Source organism: Dioscorea cayenensis, chromosome 2 (genome assembly GCF_009730915.1).
Source record: "Dioscorea cayenensis subsp. rotundata cultivar TDr96_F1 chromosome 2, TDr96_F1_v2_PseudoChromosome.rev07_lg8_w22 25.fasta, whole genome shotgun sequence".
Classification (NCBI taxonomy): Eukaryota; Viridiplantae; Streptophyta; class Magnoliopsida; order Dioscoreales; family Dioscoreaceae; genus Dioscorea; species Dioscorea cayenensis.
This window is the reverse complement of record NC_052472.1, coordinates 7,716,718-7,726,423: the sequence shown is the minus strand read 5'-3', so window position 1 is coordinate 7,726,423 and position 9,706 is coordinate 7,716,718. Positions and strand designations below refer to the sequence as shown.

The 9,706-nt window shown below is 46.1% G+C and overlaps 1 non-coding gene across 1 annotated transcript; it reads left to right on the top strand.

Annotated features, from left to right (window-relative positions):
- Positions 1-9,337: 9,337 nt before the first annotated feature.
- LOC120281127 lies at positions 9,338-9,444 on the top strand. The gene has a single exon (XR_005542499.1). It is a non-coding gene; the product is annotated as a small nucleolar RNA R71 (small nucleolar RNA).
- Positions 9,445-9,706: the final 262 nt, after the last annotated feature.

Below are 9,706 nucleotides of genomic sequence, written 5' to 3'. Positions count from 1 at the left end.
GTTCATACAATCAAGCATTCAAGGTTGGAACTCACAATAAACATCAATTTATTGAAAGCATAATAAAGAGGTTCAAAGAAACAAATACATCCTAGGGTTCACAATACCCGAGTACCCACTAGGGGTTTAGCTCTCCATGGAGCTAAGTACAATCAAAGAAATAGAATGTAAAAGCAATGAATCCATAAAGAAACCCCCTCGATAGTCGTGTCGATGGTCTTGTGGAAAGTCCTCTACTCGTCGTCCAAGGATTCCCTCGTCCGGTATAGGATACGCCTCGACGGAAGCTCCCCTACCAACCTTCTTCCTAAGGAATGACGATGTCGGAGCCATAGAACCTCTCCAAAACCTTGGCCAATACCCCTCGAAACCCTAGCCGAAGCCCTCTCTCAAGTTGGGGAAAAGATGGAGAAAAGAATACCAAAATCGTGGCTGAATCGACTTTTAAATAGGGTCGAATCGGGCGACTACATAGGCGTGGATGCTCCACGCCGCATGCGAATTTCCACACGGGCGTGGATAATTTCCACACGCCCGTGTGGATTCTCTATCTCTGGTTTCTCGCCAGTTTGTGAAACAAGGTCTGCTAGAGTATATGCTACAAGATTGCTACGATGCTCGCTCTACGTATTCGACCCGAATAGCTTCCCAATTCCATACTTTCATCGGGGTAACGCAAAAGCGGGCCACACGTTCACGTCGTGGATCACTTGCTTCTTCAATGGTGTACACGTTGGTGGAGCTCTTGTTCTATGTGCATAAGTCGGAATGCTCGAATGTGACCCGCCTTTTGTGCCCCTCCAAAGTGGATGTGCCCACTCGAATACGAGGAGGTTGGCACACACTCTAGCATCTCACACCGACCTATGTCTTCGCGTTTGAACCTTAGCAAGATTTCCTCCAAAATTGGTGCATTATGATCCACATTGGCCTATTTCCTTCATACTCGGCCTCACAACCCTACCTGCATAAAAGTAACATAAAAACACACATATTAGTGTAAAAACCCGAGAAAAGTAATGCTCAACATAAGGAATGAACGCTTCGCATTCGTATCGCACAAGCACTTATCAAACTCCCCCACACTTAAGCTTTTGCTTGTCCTCAAGCAAAAATTAAAAACGTTATGTGCATCAATGAAGAAAATATTGGAAGTGCTTGGCCTTAGGTTCACCAAAGTATACAAAGAGAGCATTCTATAAGTGAGGGAAATTTCAACACTAAATGTGAAAAATCGAAAACTCTAGATAAAAACTCGAATAAAAAAAGGACAACAAAACCCAAAATCGTGAAAAGTGTGTGGACTCACTCAAAGTCAACCCAAGGTATACTCCTCAAAGCTCTAAGTATAAGGGACTTATTTAACTACACAAAGTGACAACAATTTCAAAGATGGTAGTAGCTTCACACATCCTCTAAGGTAGCCCTTTCCAAAGGCGGCCGCTAAGGTGGCTTTCACACTTTCGAGGTGGTAGCTCTTTTATCACCGAGTGGTAGCTTTCACTCATCCTATGAGATAGCTCTTTCTCTCATTAGGGCATAGCTAGTATCCAACTTATGAGAGTAGCTTCATACTACATAGGTGGTAGCTCTTTCCACCCAACAAGCACAAATAAACAATAAAAACTATTTTTGTTCCTCTTTTTAGAAAATTTAGCACAAGAAAATAAACCTAACTAGTCCCTTTAACATCGAACATGAATTTCCAATAGAGTTCAAAGAGTGAGTAGTGCACTAAGTGTAAATCGGGCAAAAAAATTCCTAGAAATTCAAGCAAGAACTAGAGCATGAAAAACATTCAATGTTAGAAATTCTCCCTAAACTCAAGAATACAATGCTTGCAACTAAGGTAAACCACCATTGGCTATGTGAGCATATAACAATCAAGAACAATAGAAAAGATGTGTGCTCTATGAAACTCCACCCACACTTAAGTTGTACATTGTCCCCAATGTACACATGCAAGCTCACTCAAATTATAAATCATTCAAAAGCAAATGTGGGAGAAGCAATCAAAAACAATACTCCCCCGACTCCTAGTGTGGCGTTTGATGAAGCTAGTTCGTTGGGGAGTAGTGTTCCAACGGGTTGTGAAGCTCACACGGCCAAAGTACTCGAGTACCTTGGCCGTGCCCATGACTAAGTCTCAATTCCCAAGAAGACAAGACCATCTCGCACGCATACACGAGGGGGTTCGGTGAAGCTCAATAAAGACAAAAATAAATCGAGTGTATATAAAAAGATGAAAGCAATGAATACAACCTCGATAATGCAAAAATGAAAATAAACTCAGAAGGGGAATCCTTTCTGAGTGAACAAGTCTAAAAACAAGAAAAATAAAAATAAAATGCAAGAAAGTAAAGGAAAGGAAAATCAAGTGTCAGTGTCGCTCTCAGCGCCGGTCTTGCCGCATTTGCTCGGTGAAGCACATAGTGGGTCTACCGGTACCGCGGTAGAAGATGGAGGTTCTAGAGGAACTGAGGGGACCGGAGGAGTCCTCGACCGCAATACAAATGATAAAGCGACGTCTCGCTCTAAAATCTGCTATAACACGTCGAAATGCGCCATGAACTCTGTATACTGAGTAGCCTGCGTAGCCCTAATCTCGGCAATTTCTGCTCGAGCCTCAGCCACCTCTGCCCGTATCACTCCCAAAGCACTCTCGAGCCTCTCAAAACGATCATGGGCTCGAGATTGTGGAAACGTACGCATGGGGGGTGGTTCCTCTGCCACTGGAGGTGTCTCGGTCTCTATCGGTGCTGGTTGGGGCTTAGGAGCGGGCTGAGATGCCCCAGCTTTATCCTCGAATGGTATGTTCAGCACATAAACACCATTTGAATATTTTCGGACTAACCCCATGAGCCTTATTGTCTCTAACCCAAGGGGTGCTGGTATTATCGCCTTCTCGGTTCCGCTGATTTTGTCTCGCAGACCCATCCCCACAATGAGTCTGGTAATATATGGACCTGAGAAGATGACACCCAATCTGGGATATTGTCCTTGATGCTTCAGATACTCCGCTAAAATATGCCCCAGATGGATTGGTTCGTTCCGAACCATGGAGTACAAGTACAGAAGCTCTTGCTTGTTAATGACTCCCGTGCTATGACCGCGACCATTCACTGACCTGCTTATGATGGCGTGAAGATATCTGTAACTAGGTCGAGATAAACATGAGGCCTTAGACACTCCTGGTTCATATCTCCCCTTTCCACATAGTAATGTATACGCCTCAATGGGAGATAGACCCGACATGTCAATTGGAAGATTCTCATACTCCCTCGGGTTTCAGTATACTCTTCATCATATAGACCAAGTCTAGTGGAAAACTGTGTGACACTCATACTATGTTGTTGCCCAAGGACTCTGAACTGAATAGCGCCGACACTGTCAAAATGAGCATAAGAGCGGTCGAACTCAAACGAAGCAAGTACCTCCAAAGTGAGTGTGCGGATAGCAGGATCATGAATATTCAATAACTTGTACCAATTACCGACCAATAATAATTTCTCGACCTCGTCAGCCGTGTCATCCACTAGATGCACCTTCCTAAGTAACCCAACATCCGGGATTCGCGTTTGACCAAACTTAAGCTTCTCTAACCGCTCAAACCGAGCTTTATGTGCAGGGAGTGTGAATTCCATGATTTCCGGCTCAGGGGCAGGCTTTCGAGGATGTTTGGCAATTACCTTCTTCGATTTGGTGGCCATACCTGCATGTATTAAAAATAAAATCAATCAGTTCCATTCAGACTGCAGGAAGATAACAACACACGGCCGTACGGAAATTCCACACGCCCGTGCACATCCACGGGGTGTGGAAAACGCACGACCCTTGTAGCCAATCTCCATGCCACACTCTCTATCTCAATTCCAGATCGTCTTAAAGACAAATCATAACCATTTTAACAAGAAGACGGTGTGTATTATCCATTTCAATCGTAGGTAATCAGTTAGATTCAAATGAAATCGAAGAAGAGAGGAAATTAAGGCCTACCAATGAGCTGAACCTAAACACCCCTACAATCCACACAATGCGCAATCAATCGACTCGAGGATGACAGTAGGAGGGGACAAGAATGTCGGAAAAATGCTCTTTGGGCGGCTTAGGATTATTTGAGGAGAAAGGTGTGACTGTTGTATTAGGAGAGCGGACGGTCTTTTAACTCCTAGAGATCCACATGGGCGTGCGGGAATCGTCCACGCCCATGCGCCCTCAAACGAAGGATTCACAGAGGTAAACGCACGCCCCTGTGGCCTCGCTGGATATTCGAGAAAAATATTATACACGCCCGTGTGGAAATTCCGCACGGCCGTGGACATTCACATGCCTAACTCACAGGGTCGGTCACACGCCCCTGTGTCTTCTCGGGATGGGAAAGACTCCTCTGCAGATTTTCGCACGGGCGTGCAAAAATTACCCACGCCCGTGCGTGGTTCACAAGGCCGCCCACAGGGGCTAGTCCATGCCCCTGTGCGCTCTCGGGAAAATCTGCCCAACTCTGCAGGGATTCACACGCCCGTGCGGAAATTACCCACGGGCGTGTGACAGTCACATGGTCGTTCACAGGGGCAGCCGCACGCCCCTGTGCCTTCTCTGGATGAAAGGCTCACACAGCCATGTGCCTCAGCACCTTGGCCGTGCCCATGACTAAGTCTCAATTCCCAAGAAGACAAGACCATCTGCACGCACACACGAGGGGGTTCAGTGAAGCTCAATAAAAACAAAATAAATCGAGTGAATATAAAAGATGAAGTAATGAATATAACTCGATGATGCAAAAAATGAAAATAAATTCAGAAGGAGAATCCTTTTTGAGTGAACAAGTCTAAAAACAAGAAAAATAAAATAAAATGCAAGAAAGTAAAGGAGAAGTCAAGTGTCGGGTGCTCGGCTCTCGAGCTCCCTCGTGGCCAGTGGTGCTTTGAGACGCACATGGTGGGTCCACCAGTGCTGGGGTCAAGGATGGAGGTGCTGGAGGAACTGAGGGGGCCTGAGGAGTCCTCGGTCGCAATACAAATGATGAGGCGATGTCTCGCTCTAAAATCTGCTGTAACACGTCGAAACACGGCATGAACTCTGTGTACTGAGTAGCCTGCGTAGCCCTAATCTCGGCAACCTCAGCTCGGACCACCCCTATAGCATTCTCGAGCCTCTCAAAGCGATCATTGGCTCGAGATGGTGAAAACATATGCACTAGGGGGTGGCTCCTCTGCCAATGGAGATGCCTCGGTCTCCATCATTGTTGGCTGAGGCTCGGGAGCGGGCTGAGATGCTCTGGCTTCATCACCTTCATCCTCGGCTATCTCTTGAGCTGGTAGTACTAAAGCAAAAACCCTTGTCTGAACCCTGCGGACCATGTCCATCAACCGCATCGTCTCTAGACTCAGGGGAGCAGGTACACTCGTCTTCTCGGCCCCGCGAATCGAATCCAAGAGACCCATGACCAGCACTATCTATATGCAGGTCGGGAAAGGCACGTGGCCTTGGACACCCCCGGCTCGTACTGACCTTGACCACATAACACTCTGTAAGCTCTCTGCGGGGTCAAGGTTCCAGTGTAATCAGTCGGTAACTGTGCATATTCCTCTGTATCTGTGAATGCCTCCTCATACAAGCCAAGTAGTACTAAAAACTGCGTAATGCTCACGCTATGGTGGTGTCCAAATACTCTGAACTGAATGGTGTCCACACTGTCGAAGCTCGCATACGATCTATTAAACTCGAATGATGATAGCACCTCTAGTGCAAACTCTCGGATAGCTGGCTCTCTAAATGTCAGCAACTGCCGCCAACCACCTTCTGAAATGAGATCCTCGATCTCATCAGCAAACTCATCTCCCTACTGCAGATCTCGCAATATAGTCATGTCTAAGAATCGAGTTTGCCCAAAATGGAGCCTCGACAGGCGCTCATAGTGAACCTGATGCTCTGGAATTGCAAACCGCATGCCCTCGGGCTCAAGAGATGACTCACGTGGTCTCTTATCAGCTTGATTCTTTGAGCTAGGTGCCATAATCTGCAAGATTTAAACGAAATTGATCAAACAAGTTGATAAACCAATGCTGCAGAAATCCACACGGTCATGTGGAATTTCCGCACGCCCGTGTGGATCCACGAGGCGTGAGAACCGCACGACCACGCTTCAATAATCCAAAAATACAACTTACTAGTACTTCTAACTTCGTTCTAAACATAAATCATCTTTCCAATTGAAGAAATGAAGCATTATTAACCAGGTTAATCGATAGAAACCATGAATTGGCAAAGAAGATGATAAAAAAAAAAAAAACTTACCGACGCGATGGAGTGAGAAAATGAAGAACCGGTCTGAAAACTTCACTAAAATCCCACCAAATTAGCACTCTGAACTCGGAGAATACTGTGAGAGTGTTTTCAGGCGAATAGAAGTCATGAAGAGGGAGAGGAACTATCCTCTTTTAAACAGAGCCCATGACTTTTGGCATTCTGTGCATCCACACGGGTGTGTGGAAATTCCCCACGCCCGTGCGCCTCACTTCAAAAGAGCTACAGGGGTGTGCGCACGCCCCTGTGCTTTTTTGGGAAAACGCTCCTTTGACTCTGACTTCTCTCGCATGGGCGTGCGGAAAATATCCACGCCCGTGCCCCCGGCCCATAGGGGCAGCCCCACGCCGACTGTGGCTTCCCTTGACATCCGAGAAAAATACTAACTGTTTCACACGCCTGTGCGGGAATTTCCCACGGGCGTGGACATTCACATGCCAAACTCACAGGGGCAGCCGCACGCCCCTGTGTCTTCTCGGGATGGAGAGAACTCCTCTGCAGAGTTTTACATGGGCGTGCGAAAATTACCCACGCCCGTGTGTGGTTCACAAGGTCGCTCACCAGGGCGAGTCCACGCCCCTGCGTGCTCTCAGGAAAATCTGCCCAACTCTGCAGGAATTCAGACGCCCGTGCGAAAATTACCCATGGACGTGTGACAGTCGCATGGTCATTCACAGGGGTAGCCGCATGCCCCTGTACCTTCTCTGGATGAGCTTGCAATGCAAATCCACGGGTGTACAGAAATTCCACAAGCCCGTGTGTTTCCTCTGGATGACTTAGAAAAATCTGCAGGCTCTGTAGAAAATTTCTGAACATGTTTACACACTCAGAGCCTGCCCTATTATGCAAATTTTACCAGTGAAAAATATGAAATAGAGCTCAAATGACCAAACTTCGCCAATTCTACATGAAAACACACGATTAAAATTCAAAGATCACAAGGAAATCTCAGCACAAGCATCTAATAGATTAAGACACCAACACTTAACAATTTATTCAAGCAAACAGCTAAACTAAAGAATAAGAAAAACAGTAAACACTTAGGTTGCCTCCCAAGAAGCGCTTGTTTAATATCACTTAGCTTAACGTATCTTGTCTCACCTCACGGGGGTTCATGAATGAAAGTCGCCCTCTTACCCATGGCTTGGAAACATGATGTGCAAAGTCTCTTGAGGGTAGAGTGTGCATTATTGGGCTTCGGACCACCTATCAATGGTTCATCCAACTTTTTTGGCTCATGTACATCTCTAACAGCCTTGGAGCATTTCCGGTGGCGTTTTCTAGCCCTCTTCATTATCCGGAGCACCTTCTTCAAGATCCCCGTGGTAGATGATACTTCATCCGTCGACCCAAGCATCATTACATCTTCATGTCCTTCCTCTTGGTCGAACAAACCGTTATACGGATCCGGATTGAACATTTCCTGCATGTATTCATCAACAAGCTCATCAGTAGTGTCTATAAAGTATAAAGTGTCATCAAAATGAAGAGAATGCCGCATGGCTTCAGCAAGGCTGTATGTGAGCTTGTCATCTCCAACTCTCAGTGTGAGTTCTCCGCTGTCCATGTCAATCAATGCTTTGGAAGTCCGCAAAAATGGTCTTCCAAGTATCAAGGATACATCTGCATCCTCATCGACGTCTAGCACTACAAAGTCAACCGGAAAAATGTACTTGTCCACCTTGACAAGCACGTCTTCAATGATACCTCTTGGATGTCGCACCGTTCGGTCCGCCAATTGTAAAGTCATCCGAGTAGGCCTAGGCTCTCCCAAGCCTAGAGTTTGGAAGAAAGTGTATGGCATCATGTTGATACTTGCCACTGAATCCGCCAGTGCCATTTCCTCACCTAAGTTACCGATGTTACACGGAATGATGAACCTTCCCAGGTCTTTCTTCTTGTTCGGCATGTTCTTTTGCAGCACCGGCGAGCATGAAGCATCTAGCACCACTGAAGCACTCTCCTCCAACTTCCTCTTATTAGTCAACAAGTCTTTCAGGAACTTCGCATACTTAGGCATTTGAGCTAATGCCTCTACAAAAGGAATGTTGATGTGGAGTTGCTTGAATAAACTCAGGAACTTCTTATACTGTTCATCCCCTTGGTCATTCTTCAATCTAGAGGGATAAGGGATTCTTGGCTTGAAAGGTGGGGATGCCACCTCTTTCTCTTTCTTTGCTCCATCCTCAACCTCTACAACCTCGGGTGTGTGTTCTTTCGGCTTCTCACTCGGAAGCCTCCCTTCAACCTCACCACCACTTCTCAAAGTGATCACCTTCACATGTTCTCTAGGGTTGGTTTCCGTATTGCTTGGTAAACTTCCATGTGGCCTTTCGGAGAGAGACTTCGCAATTTGCCCCACCTGATTTTCAAGGTTGTACAAAGAGGCGGTGTGGTTGCGAAGTGTAGCCTTAACTAATTTAACTGTGTATTTGCAGATTGAACAAATCTAGCCAAGTGCTTCTCTAAATCCATCATTCGGGTTTCCGAGCCTGAAATTCTGTTTTCCACTTGAGTGGCTTGTTGTTGTTGTTGGAAACCAGGTGGCCCCATGGCCTTTTGTGGTCCTTGATTACTCCATGAAAAGTTGGGATGATTCTTCCAACCTGAATTGTAAGTATTGCTATATGGGTTCCCTTGAGGTCTCATGCCATTACCTACAAAGTCAATGTTTTCCACTGAAGAAACATCACCAATAACGATCAGGCAATCGGAGGGAGCATGTCCTCCACCACAACCAGTGCAATTGGTCACGACCGCAACTCTATTCGAAGCTATGAGATCTAGCTTCTTACTAAGACTCTCTACTTGCGCCGCCAATGAGGTTACCGCATCAATTTCATGGAGACCGGCCACCTTTTTCTTCTCCCTAGAATTCCATTGGTAGCTATTTAACCCCATTTCCTCAATTAATTGACGAGCCTCATCGGGAGTTTTGCTACCTAAGGTACCTCCTGCTGCCGCATCCAAGAGTTGCCTTGTACTCGGGTTCAAACCATTGTAAAAGGTTTGAACAATCATCCACTCCGGGAATCCGTGTTGCGGACACTTTCTCAGGAGCTCTTTGAACCTTTCCCATGTCTCGAATAGAGACTCCAATTCCAACTGAACAAAGGACGAGATCTCATTCCTAAGCTTTGCTGATTTTCTGGGAGGAAAATAACGGTCTAGAAAAGCTTCTACCATCTCCTCCCATGTAGTGATTGATGCTCTAGGTAATGACTGTAGCCACTGCTTCGCTCTCCCCTTCAAGGAAAATGGGAAGGCTCTCAATTTGATAGCATCATCCGTCACCCCATTTATCTTCAGTATATCGCACACCTTAAGAAAGCTCTCTATGTGTATGTTTGGATCCTCATCGGCCAAACCGTTGAATTGTGCAGACTGCTGTAACATATTG